Raw genomic sequence first — 11,698 nt, forward strand, 5'->3', positions numbered from 1 at the left:
AAGAGGGAAAGTGGAGTGATTCACTTCGGAAAACTGCAAACAAAACAAAGGAAGACATCAAGAGAAGAAGAATGGAATAAACAACAGTTGGATCGTGGTCTGAGTTTGCAGCTAAAAGGCTCACGGACACACGCAGTCAGATGTGGTTCGCTGCTATACTTCGCATGCATACATACAGAATGCAGAGAGACGTTTTGGTTAACCATAACTAGTTGAGAATACTGTGGTCGGTAATGCTGTGTTTACTGAATTTTTTCTATGATTCAGCTGTTGTTGCACAACATCACGCCCCCACCATACACAGAGATATATTGTGTTCATTGTGTCTGCTTGTATGTTTTTCTGCATCTGTCAACTGAGATAGCTTCACAGCTGCTCAGGACAGAGCCAAGATACAAAAGAGACGGAGCAGAGACTCAGGAGAAACTTCTGTGGACCCGAAAACATCTGTCACTCCTTGAGTGATTAGAAGTGGTCTTATCTTAGCAGGGTATAATAAAAAGAAAAAAGATGACAAAACATCTTTTTTTTCTATTTACGTTAAGTCAAGGCTGAAAGAAGTGAAACTGTGAAAATAATTAGAAGTAGAACGCCTGAACTATATGGACAAAAGCATTGGACCATCTCCACTTTATAACTGCAGGAGATTTCTGACATTCTAAATCCATATGCTCTGTTTGGGTGGGTCAAGTTCTTCCACAGCCTTTGTGAACCAGTCATGTTGGACCAGAAAAGGAACTAATATGTCTGTTAATGTGACGCATCCTCTCACTGGAATAAATTGCCCAGGCCAACCCCAGAAAAACAACCCTGTATTATTATCCCTCTTCCACCAAACGTTACACTTGGCAGAGTGCAGTCAGGGAGATGACATTTTTCTGGTATTTACCAAACTCAGACCCATACGTCAGATAGAGAAGCATCAAAACCGAAGGAAAGCACTTCCTCGCAGGAAGTCATGCTACATGGGTTTTCCCTTTTTTCGTTGTATTAATACAATATGATATGTGGCACTATAGCTGCTTTTCCATTGCATGAACTTTTCCCAGAAACAAGAAACAATTTCAAAGGTTTCTCCCTATAAGGTGGGAAAACTTGTTATAAAACTTAAAACTGCTTACTGAGGTACACTTTATACCTTAGACACTGTTGTTTGCTGCTTGGAAGCACAACATATAAACTTTGAGCGTTATGGCCTGAGAAAGAAAGAGAGAGAGAGCAGCACAGGTAGAGTGAGGTAGACAGGGGTAAATGGACCGGTTCATATAATACTTTAGTTTTACTCTACTAGAGCTCTCAAAGCACAACATGCCTCATTCAGACACAAAACTGCTTTCTATCTGACATTTACATTCCAGTGAATGCATCAGAAGGAACTTGGGTTCAGTATCTTGCCCAGTGATACTTTTGCATGTAGACTAGAGCAGCCAGCGATCAAAGCACCAACCTTCTGATTAGTAGATATGACCTCCATGACCTAAGCAACCGTCACCCTGAGCGAAGCGGTGAATCAGAGAAACAAACATTACTGTTTAACTTTTTTTCACTGCAGTTATGTTTAGAAGCTAAAATAACTGTGCTGACAATTTCGCACACAACCTTGCAAAAAGCTAACACATGGAAGATGTTTTTGTACAGGTTTTATCCGGTGGCTACTCTTTGGTTGTGCACTTTTTTCCACACATAAAGCCCTGAACTTGGACTAACTAGACAGAGGTGCATGTGGGACTGCAATTGTCAGATCATTTTAGCTGGTTTGATCAAGTCCACATGTTCTCTTACTGAGCTGATGTCTAAACAGAGTAGCTTATATTCCTGTGTATTTACCGTTAGCAAGCGGGTGTCTTTTGCACAGCATCCTGCATGCTCTATACTAGCAGTTCCTCCCCTAAACCCACACCATGTATTTCTAGTAGTACAACTTTACTTAACAAAATACCTTAGAATTAATTTCTGGACCTGGTTTCAAGCTCCTGGCTGATTTCCTGCTGTGTGCTACATGTGAGAAAGCCCTGGGAAAAACATCCAAACCCGATTCTGACAAAGTTCAAATGCAGAAACAACCACACAGACCTGCAGCTCTCACACAGAGAACAAGCAGAGAAAACACCCGGGGTCAGCAGAGATCCTGGTCCTTAAGTCTCATATGTAATAGCAATAGCAATTTTATTTTTATAGCACATTTCATTACATGTAAACTTAATGTGCTTAACAAAACCTGTGTAGGTTTACAGTGCCCTAAGGCAAAAAAAACAAAATAAATCAACAGCACCTTTTAAAACGTTGGCCTGGGTGAATAAAAAGGTTTTGAGTCTGGTTTTGAATATGTGCACAGCTGTAATTGATCTCAGGTCAGCAAACACCATGTTCCAAAGACCAGGACCACAATAACTGAAAGCACCTTCAGCACACTAAGATTTGGTTCTGGGAACATTTAAAAGATCTGAACCTGGCGACCGGAGAGGTCTGACTGAGTTGTAAACAGTGAGCAGGTCAGAGACGAACTGGGGGACCAAACCATCAAGAGCTTTGTGAACTAACAGAAGAATTTGAAAAGTACCTGTAAGGATTCTGGCCGCTGCATTTTGAATCAGCTGAAGTTGTTACAATAATCTAACCTGCTTGGTATGAAAGCATAGACCAATGTGATTATCAAAGCTGAGATGACTGTCCAATATGATGCCAAGGATCCTCACTTGCTCTCTGTCTCTGTATCTGTTCATTTCTAAACCTTTAAAAAAGATCCTGGGAGAAAATGGTCTTAGTATTTTAGTTGTCTATCCCCCAAAACGTTGTTCATAGTAAAGGATAATAACTAATCTACAAAGCGGTTTTTATCATTAACCATTCCCTAAACTAGTCATTTGAGTGAAATGACCCTTTAATTCTGAGCTCTAAAATCTGCCTTGGCTTTTAATTCAATGATTCCTTCCATAATTTAATTATCTGTCAACAACTGATTTATGTTTCCCAGACTTTTTATACAAGCTAAACTTGTTCCATACAGCTTTATTACCTTTTCTCAGATCCCCGTCATCCACAAACACAAGCTTATAGTCAGATAAACACAAAACAGACACACAAAAGTCAGAGACTGGCACAAACACGCAGGATGGATGTGAATAATTTAAATTATTTGTTTTTCTCTGTTCTTGAGAAGTTAAACAAGACATTCAGCCCTTTGATTATATTTAATCTAAAAAATCAGGAAACAATTGTCTCTTCTCTTGTGGCATCAGAAACACACAGAACTGTTCTCTTTGGTGACAGCCAATCAGCATTAACACTAATAATAACAGAAGTATTACTGATGGAAAATGTAATAGTATAGTCAAGCCATGTCTGCTGTTATGAGATAGTGGAGACAGTGGTGAGACATCAATAAAATGGGAAAGAATTTAGGTGGTTGACATTAAACCAAGATCATAATTTGGACTCAAACACAAGACACCACAACATGGAATGAGCCGCAGTCTGCCAAACAACAAGGATGCTCAAGTAAGCCCCATACTGTTGTTTTAGAGGGGGATTCCTGGGAGCTTTTGTACTAGACAGATGTTAGATGCACGAATCATTATGCACATGCGTGCTCTGTAACAGCTGGAAATGTCCTTCCACTGCTGTAAAACACCTGAGCTCTCTCACCATCTTTTGCACATTATAAGAGGCTCATTATGGGAGTTATCAATGAGCAGTGTACGATATGGATGCTAAATTTCCCTCAGTGCATTTGCAATTCTAAACATGCTGCTATATTGAGTGTAATTACATTACCAGGCAATAAATATATGTAGATACATAATTATTTCACTATCAGAGATCCCTTGAAAAGACCCAAATCAAGAGTTAATTAATGAAACCACCATTATATGATTATCTTTTGTGCCAAAGAACTCAGTATGTGTTCATTAAAAAGATATTATTGCACTGGTAACATGTTCCTTAACCACAGTAAATGTGGGCAAGGTAGTTTACTTTGAGTCAATCCCACACATATTATACCGCAGCTGCTAAACAAGACTGTTCTCCCCCCCAAAAAAAACACAATCCCGGGGATTAAACACTTTTTTTTTGTTTTTGTTTTTTAATGTAAGGACTTCTAACAGCCAGTGTGTGTAAATGTGTGTAGTTCGATAGGGCAGAACTCAACATCCTGATAACCAAGAGAATTAAGGTTTCTAAAATGTTTATAATGTTTCTATAAGCTGCATTTGAATTGAAATCTTGATCCTTTCCTAAAACTATTAAGTAGTTTGTGCCTAACCCAACCCAAGCAGCTTTGGTACCTAAAAATGATCCAAAACACTTCATCTCCTGGTCAGCTACTACCCTCCATATCTTATATGGACATTTGTGATGTGGAAACACTCCTGCATGTTGTTTCAGCTATAAACAAACCACCAATATGATCGTTTAGTCAGACGACCCGTGAGCCAACACTCAATAGAAAACAATTTTGTTTTAATCTGCATCTGCATAAATAGCTCCAACAAGTGCACTGTTTGTTCCTGTTCAAGTAAAGTTTTATAAACACAACAGAACCAAGTGCTTTCAAAAGAATCACTGAGGATCTTTCTTTTATTGCTACATTGGCCCTGATGTGTGTCACACTGATTTGTAACTGAAGGATAGCAGCAAGCGTCAAAGGGAGGATTTACAAGCCTGTAGTGAGAGCCGGTATGACGTATGGTTTGGAGACGGTGGCACTAACGCACTAAAAAGACGGGAGGCCGAGCAGAATAAGTTTCCCATTTTTTGTATATTTTCCACGGTTTCTTTTATCTTGTTGCTCATGTTAAGCATTTTGTGATGCAGATTTGCAAAGTGCCCTAGTTTATTTTTATTATTCTAGATGTTTCAGTTAAATTCAGTCCTTGTAATTCACTCAAGCGCATTCTGCCATGCGCTTGAGTGAATTACAAGGACTAATAACATTTCTTGTATAAACAGCTCGTTTTGTGTAACTGCAAATAAAGGAGTTCATGGATGTGTGTCCTGATGTTGCACGCTCTTTAAAGTGCTGCACTGAGAGTATGTCCTTTAGGACAAGAACGTCTGATGCGCTGCATTTTGTGAGTAATGGAGGTAAGGCTGTTTCTCTTCAGCGCTGTTATTGAGTTATTGTTTACATTAATGTGCCTGCAGTGAGACAGACACGCACACACAGACGCCACTGTGACAACTCGCTGAAACCCGCACTCTGAGTGTACCATTGTGTCTCCAGAAATCAACGTCAGCGATGACCCGCAGGCAAACAAGCCACAGGGGCCCACCACTGGTTTCAGCAGGTCCAAATTAAAACACATCTACTGCTTTCACTTCTAAAACTTGCAGCAGAAAATAGGCTTTGTCTTCACCAGCGAGACCAGAATTTAAAAATACTGAAACTAAGCAGATGTTATGTGGTTAGCTGGACTAACACGCTGTGTTTTAATTTCACTGGATACGGTGGAGAGTGAGACCGGCGAGAGATGGCAAAGACATTAGAGAAGACACACGCAGACACACACTCACACACATGTATACAAAAGGAGCGGGGGTCCGAGAAGAGGTGTCTCTGAGGAGAAGGGCTGACATATGGCCAACAGACCACTGCGCTGGGTGGGGCAGGGTGTGTGTGTGTGTGTGTGAAGGTGGGGCTGTTGAATGGTCTGACTGAGGGTGCAGATGAATAGACCAGTGGTTAGAAACAGTTGAAACACAATATTCATTTTCACTGTTGCCCTGCTGCTGTTTTGTGTGTGTGTGTCTGTGTGTGTGTGTGTGCCTTGTGTTTTGTGCTAACAAGTTTCTCTCTTTGACTAAGAACAAATATTATATTGCGTGTTATCCTATAAAGTTCTCATTAAAGTTAATTTGAATATAAAAGAAAGTTGCTTTATTAGTATTTTCTCTCCTGGTTAAACTGCACAGTGTTTTCTCCCTGGTTTGTGAATGGGTTTAGCAGGTCTCCTGATGACAGTGTCCTCAGTCTGCTACAGTGTAAAAAAAGAATCTGTGTAAATGAGATCAATGGGGACCTTCAGATAAAGTAGAAGCAGGTCAACTCAGAGGGTCAGCTTCATTTTATCAACATGTGGGAATTCCTCCACTCTGCAAGCCAATTCCTAAACATAAACACATACAAACACACACACACATACACACACAGAGCCAGGGGTTGTTTGATGGGCAATTTGACTGAATGGCCTATCGTCATGGTTACAGCAGCACTCCATCAGTCCATTCAAGGAACAGATGGCCGATGTGCAACAGGAGGCATATGTTTCAATGAACGCATGCGCGTGCACACACACAAACACACACACTGACTTGTATTCAGACAGACACATAAACACACACTCATGACACTCTTAGCCTCTTATACACCCACACACATGAGCGCGCACACGCACACACGCATGGATGCGCCCCGCTCAGAGGGAGGGTATTGAACAACCAGCAGCATATGTTCCACTAGTCAGAGAGCATTCATTCAAGGACAGACAGGGGTGGGGTGAGGGGCTGTGAAGGGATGGGCAAAAGGCAAAAAGAGTGAGCGAGGGAGAGGGATGGATGGAGGTGAAAAGAGATGAAGTTGGGGGGGAGTGAGGTGGGAACTGATTGGACAAGAGCAGGAGAAGAAGGAGGGAGTGGTCAAAGAGCTCCTGCCCACATTTGGAGCCAAAACAGTTGCAGAAAGTGCTGGAGTGCATCGTTTGGCTAAGGCTTCCGGGTTGAGTAACATGTTTTCTTGAAATTGTGTAATGAAGTACATTTGATCTCATTTGGTGGGTGTGTGATTAGTGTGACCCAATCAGAAGTAAAATGTGTGTAAAGCCCCGCTGTAATAACTTGTGGTAGAGGTGAGACTTTTGTTATCGTATCACAGAAATGATATATGTTCTACAATCTGCGCTATTAAAAATTTTGATGGAAAAAGGAGTTAACCCAGATTACAGAGGTGTGATTCCTGATTTATTTATGGCATATTTTTTAAACTTATGTGTTTCAGATTGTCAAAAAAAAAATGTAATAATAGACAGAAACATTAGAGTACATTATAAAAAAAACTTCATTCATCATTTAAGTTTTTAAATGATCATTTCATTTATTAAGGCCCTATATGATGCCACCTTTGACAGCAAGAACTGCAATCAAGATCTGGAACTTTGCATTTACTTGTGTTAAATCTTTCTCTAATATTAAGACATGCAAACTTGCAAAAACCAAAGAAGGAGAAGAAGAAGAAGACAGAAATCAGGAGGGGGCAAATACTTTCCCACAGCACGGTCAATTAAGTATTTGCCTCAAGGTGTCTGCAGCAGTAAATGCTGCTAACTCTTTTGTACGTAGTGATCAGAGCTGGATAACTTCAATAAAAAATCAAAGCCTATAATAGAAAAAACAAGACGTATATATTCCCTGTCATAAATGATTTGCCACAACATTCCATTAGTTGCTTGTTCCTCTAAAAAAATAACTATTAGGAGAAGTAGAGTGACGCCACTCATAACATACGGGTACTTGGTCGCTTGAAGGATTAATTATTAGTGCACATAATTATGAAGCTGCCACAGGTGCAAAACAAACTGTTAATTGCAATAATACTCATTCATTTTAGTGTCACACTACTGACACTATTTGTGGAACAGTAGTAACAAAGCTTTAATTTTGAAAATATTAAGAGGCATTATGGTTACTTAAATTCACAAATCTCAAATGAAAACTAGATGAAATTCTCACTGGCTTGAAAAAGATTGGGCTGCTAGAGGAATGAAAGTAGTTCCATGCTCTCAGATTATAACTGATAAAATTCATAACAATCTGAGTGCATTTTCACTATTTAGGAGATAAACTGTGTTTTATTCTGTGTAAGTGTGATCAGCCGTGAAACTCTCAGAAGAAAGCGTTTGAATGTTAAGCCTTCATTTGGTTGGTGTGGAGGCCAATAGATTTTAAACAAGAGAAAGATTCAAGAAAGCTAAAAGTCTCAAGTTCTTTAATCTGCTTTCTCTTCTCAGTTGGTGTCTGCTCACATTACTCTACTTCTCTCCCTTTACTCTGTGGTCTTCCCTTTTTTAGTCACCTCCACCCTCTGTGTGTCCAGTTCCACAAACTTACTGCTATTAGGAAGCAATATGAAGGGTGCTCGAACTGGTTAACCTCTCTCACATGCACATACACACACAAATATACACACATGCACTCACCGAACAGTCTGGGAGTTGTTCCCTCTGTGTTTTGGCCTCAGCTAAAGAAAGCAGTTTGTATTTATAGACTCTGCTGTAAATACATGAGGGCTATATTTGTTCACTATGGCTTGGTGTATTTTTGGATGCCTGTGTCTGTTCAATGAGTGCCTTTGTAAAATCGAGTAAAACAACAACAAAATAACAGAGCACTTTCTGTTACCAAAGTCCTGTTTTTGTGTACGTTTACGCAGACAAACACACACAAACACACAACATTATATGGACATTCATTTCCTGTGCATTTCTTCCCCATAAAGAAGACTCAACGCCCATAATGTGACAGTCTAAACAAATTTAGGCCCACACAATATGAGCAATGCCAGGACCACACACACAAACACACAGAACCAGCATGTACATGTAAACAATATTGATATCAAGATTGGTGACTCCTGACATTTGTCATGATCATGGAGCCCAATGTTCTTAAAAGTTGTTATTTTTCTGTTCTTTTATCTATTCTTATGCCAAAAGATCTGAATGCCAAACATGTATTGTTGTAATGGTGTGACTGAGCTGAATTAAGTAATATAAGATGTGTGATTGGTACTAACTTATACATTAGTTGAATAATATATATATATATATGTGTGTGTGTGTGTGTATATATATATATATATATATATATATATATATATATATATATATATATATATATATATATATATATATTTTATTCAACTAATGTATGCTGTTGGTCCCCTGGAAATAAAACATCTTCTCACATCTCCTCACTTTCTAAAACATCTTTTAGAAAGCGAGATATAGTCATAGTCACTATATAGAGTCTAATAGATGGACTTCACTACGGAAGGGGAAATTGTACCAAATGGAAAGGATGTGCAGCATGTTATAGTGCTAACAAGTGAACAAAGTGTGTTTAGAAGACGGAAGGAGTACTTTGAGGAGCTGATGAATGCAGAAATGATAGAAAGAGGAGGGCAGTTAGTGAATCAGGTTTGACTACAGATGACTAGTAAGAATGATGTGTGGGCGCTATGAAAAGGATGAAGAGTGGGAAGGCAGTCAGTCTGCTCAAGTTGCTTAACACAAGTGAGAGGATTCCAGAGGAATGGAGGAGAAGTGAACTGGTACCAGTTTTAAAGAACATGGCTGATATGCAGAGGTGTAGTATAGAGTATGTGAGTGTGGCACAGGATATGAACGAGGTTGGGTGGGATTATATCACGGATCTACTCTGAGCCCCTTCTTGCTTGCAGGAGTGATCGACATGTGAGGTCAGGCAGGAGTCTCTGTGGATTCGGATGTTTGTAGATGACATTGTGATCTGTAGTGCAAGTAGAGAGCAGGTGGAATAAAGTCTGGAGAGGTGGCGGTCTGCTCTCAAGAGAAGAGAAATAAAAGTCAGTAGAAGCAAGATAAAAAACAAGATAGAAGACCGGTAAAAAGACGAAGATTCAAGGAGCAGAGGCTGTTCAAGTTCTCATTCAACCCATCCCCATTAGCTACAATCTTTACAAATATCATTCTAAAATGTCCAAAGTGAGTAAAGTAAGTAAACATATATGATTTTAAAAAGCTCATTTAGCATGGATACAGGAACTGCTGAGTTGCTAGCTGTAAGCTCACAAGTTTATCACGCTTTTTAGGGGATATCACCTACTGATGCCACTACTTTGACTTCATTGAACACCTAATTTGATATTAGTCAAACAAAATAATTAATTCTGAATCAAGTTCAGTCAGGCTACAGCCAACAGACAACAACTTGCTTCAGAAGCCTAAATAAAAACAAATGTAAAAAAATATTCTACATATTTGCACAAGTCTTAGCTGAGCAAGTTTCATGCGCCTAAAAATGGATGCATGGACCTTTTTACTCTCATTAAAGGCATTGGCTACTCACAGGCTCCTCTCTCCCTTTAAACTGACAGCCTTGAACCTCCACTTTCCTTTTTGCTGCATTAGTTAGTCTGCCATTTGCACGGGGTGTGTGTTGCTCAGTAGAACACAGCTACAAAAATTTATTGAGAACCCAAAATGGGATACGAATCAGATTAAAACTTGGGAAGGGCTAGATTTGGCCCGCTAGCCTGCAGTTTAACACATGCATGGGCTGTAGTGTGGAGACAGAACAATGCTGGCATCTGAGAGCTGCATAATCACAAATGAAACTAGTAAATCATCAATAACACTGATGATTTATTAATTTCATGCCATGACACAGCAGTTGTTGCTGGAGTGTGTAACATGTTAAAGATGACCTTTACGCTGAAAAATGTCAACTTTATGTTGTAACTGAAGCATTTATTTTGCATTTTATTAGCATGGACCTGTGCAAACGTTGACAAAAATAGAGATAACAATCAATTGGTTTTATCCTACACACTGAAGAGTATTACCTTGTTACACCTGCCTATGGCCGAGTGTACCATCCACATAATTGAAGCCTTCGAGCTCTCTGTTTATGTTGAGGTGGTTTTGTGATCCCCATAAGATCCATTTAGGTCCAGGCAACTGTGGCCACATATGAATGCCACAAGGGTTTAAATCAAAACCCTTCTTTGTCCAACTGGGCTGCATATGCGGGCGGCTGGTTTGATGACTGTAGTGGGTAGAAAGCCTCAGAAAGTTTAGATAAGAGAGAAAGTGTGCGACACAAAAAAAGCAGACAGCCCGTAGAATGAACGCCACCAGAGAGGAAAGAGGCCTGAGCCAATCTGAGGGAGGAGGCCTCAAAAAAGGAGGTTTGACTGTCTATTTGTCTCACTGCTACTGGAAGGACCACGCCCAGACCTCTACCACACACACTCACATACACACACACACACAAACAGGAAGCAGTTCTGTCGGGCAGCCAACAGGGTTTCCTTCGGTTCAGGGAAGACTAGCACTGCTCACACTGCTTGTGTTTTCCCCCTTCCTCTCCTTTTCCCCTCATCCTGTTTTTCTGTTGTTTTATCTATTCTTAGTCCTCCACCTCGCCATCACCCCATTACCCTGCCGCGTTTCCTTCGCTTCTCATCTTTCTCAGTGTTTACTCCTCCTTTAAACTTCTCCATAGCCCTCTGCCATTTTTTCTTCCCCTCTTCCTCTCTCTTTAACCTTCCATTCCTCACTTCCTCTTCACCAGAGAAAACATCCCTCCTCCTGTTATTGTTATTATCTAGAAGGGGTGACTGGATCCGAGTTATGCATGCATGCTGCGTGCCCCACCCTTGGCCTCCTCCTAACACACACACCCACACCCACTCAACTCACCGCAGCTACTAACCCCAAAACACCCACACGCTTTGTTGTTTCTTCTGCTGCCACTGGCCTGAGACGAAAGACAGGGAGCGGATGGTGCAGTCACACCCGGTTTGGTATGACTGCAACGAACACTGGCCATTGATCGGTACCTCTACCCTGCCCCTTTGACCCATCAAAACTCAAAAACTAGATCACACGATTATCTTTTAAACACAGGATAGTGCCACATCAAAACCATGAAAAGACTCCCA

Source organism: Pelmatolapia mariae, linkage group LG1, assembly GCF_036321145.2.
Source record: "Pelmatolapia mariae isolate MD_Pm_ZW linkage group LG1, Pm_UMD_F_2, whole genome shotgun sequence".
Lineage (NCBI taxonomy): Eukaryota > Metazoa > Chordata > Actinopteri > Cichliformes > Cichlidae > Pelmatolapia > Pelmatolapia mariae.